The sequence below is a fragment of the Colobus angolensis genome, unplaced genomic scaffold, assembly GCF_000951035.1.
Source record: "Colobus angolensis palliatus isolate OR3802 unplaced genomic scaffold, Cang.pa_1.0 Scaffold33, whole genome shotgun sequence".
Lineage (NCBI taxonomy): Eukaryota > Metazoa > Chordata > Mammalia > Primates > Cercopithecidae > Colobus > Colobus angolensis.
In genome coordinates, this window is record NW_012116599.1 from 10,880,977 (window position 1) to 10,882,951 (window position 1,975).

Here is a 1,975-nt window from a genome sequence, read left to right on the forward strand (position 1 = left end):
CCAGGATGGTCTCGATCTCCTGACCTCGTGATCCACCCGTCTCGGCCTCCCAAAGTGCTGGGATTACAGGCTTGAGCCACCGCGCCCGGCCTGTTTGTCCTTCAGTTGATCGGCATTTGGGTTGTTTGCATTTTTGGCCAGTATGCACAATGCTGCTGTGCACGTTTCAGCACAAGTCTTCATGTGGACATATGTTTCCTTTTCTCATGGATTGGCGTCTGGGAGAGTAATTGCTGGGACATATGGTAATTTTTTCAGAGTTTTTATTCTCTCATGATCACCTGAAGTTCTCTTTGACTTTCTTGAGAACTCTAGTCCCTGGAGTCTTCAACTTTTTTCTGTCGGTCCTCTTCTGAACACACTTTCTTCCCATCAAATGTGGTTAACATTAAACTGACTCACAGATAACCAGAAGCCTGCAAAGTGAAATGGTCTAAGCATGTGTGTGTTTAGTGGGGGAAGGGATAGGTATTTGTATCTACTATTTGCCAACTCCCTGCTAATGAAAATTCTTTGTTCTAACTATATGAATTGAAAAGAACTCTAAGTGATCTGCAGTGTCATTACTTCCTCAGAGCATACAAACACTTCATTTCTGTTTGTTTATAAAGAGAACTTTGCTCAGTGTTGACCATTTTGGGGAAGTTTTTAGAAATTCAATAACTATAGTTAAGTAACATATAAGATATGGTGAAAAAAATACTTCCTCCTGGTAATGCAAATATTTACTGCCTGTTTATCTTTTCCTCCAAATGATAATTTAAGCTTTTTTTAAATGTGCTTAACCTTTTTGCAGTTTTCCCGAGTCTCTGCAATAAATGGAGAAGATAGCTAGTTACCAAGAGAGTGCAGTCTTCACTGTATTCTAATAAGCCACCCTGATTGGGTCAGTGTAGTGTTTAAGAACAGGATGAACAGATAAACTGGCTCCGCTGTTCTGTCCTGAGCAGTGGTTTCGCCAGAATCTGCTCATCAGAAGATGTGCAGATCTGGCTTCTCTGTGGTATGTCAGTTTTCTACTAATCCAGATGGCATCTCAGAATGATACCACACTTAGTCTCAGCAATTCTTAAGGCTAACCTGATGACATTCACCATCACACATTTTGATGGGGTATTGAATTTTGTAGGATTCTACACCTGGACTTTGGGTGGAAAATCATTCCTTATAATTTGCATTTACCAGGTCATTAAACTACACTTACTCTATAGAAATGTGAATCAAAATGATGTTAAGCTAGGCTTTTGCTCCTCCTTTTTTTCTTTATTTTCATGCAGCCCAGAGTGCCTAGACCTGGATTACAGAGAGTTTAGGTGAAAATCTATTTGTCAGCCGGTGCAGTGGCTTATGCCTGTAATCCCAGCACTTTGGGAGGTTGAGGTGGGCGGATCAGCTGAGCTCAGGAGTTCGAGACCAGCCTGGCCAACATGGAGAAACCCCATCTCTACTAAAAATACAAAATTAGCCGGGTGTGGTGGTGCATGCCTGTAATCCCAGCTACTTGGCAGGCTGAGGCAGGAGAATCGCTTGAACCCAGGAGGCAGAGGTTGCAGTGAGCCTAGATCGTGCCATTGCACTCCAGCCTAGGCAACAAGAGCAAAACTCCATCACAAAAAGAAGAAAAAACCTATTTGTTAAAGAAGTATTTCTATGGTCCTGTTTCCTGAGTTAAGTAAACCAAAAGCTACCAATGAATATTTATTAGATATTTGAAGTAATGCTCTGCTAATTTTAAATATTGAAAAGGAGACTTTCAAAGTAGGAGACCTCCTTACCGCCTTATCTTTATTTAAACCCTTAATAAATATCCCTGAAATGTAAAGAATTTTTGTTATTTCAATTGTATGGGTTTAACAAAAATATTCCTCAGAGTCTGTGTCTTCAGTAAGTTTGTCTTTTCTGATATACATTCACATTACTGTTTCCTCTTTTTTTTTTTTTGAGACAGAGTCTTGCTCCATTGCCCAGGCTGGAG

At 40.5% G+C, this 1,975-nt stretch overlaps 1 protein-coding gene across 1 annotated transcript in view; it reads left to right on the plus strand.

Annotated features, from left to right (window-relative positions):
- ARMC9 (armadillo repeat containing 9) overlaps nucleotides 1–1,975 on the plus strand; it is a 197,676-nt gene that overhangs the window by 81,894 nt on the left and 113,807 nt on the right. The gene's annotated exons all lie outside the window — the stretch shown is intronic.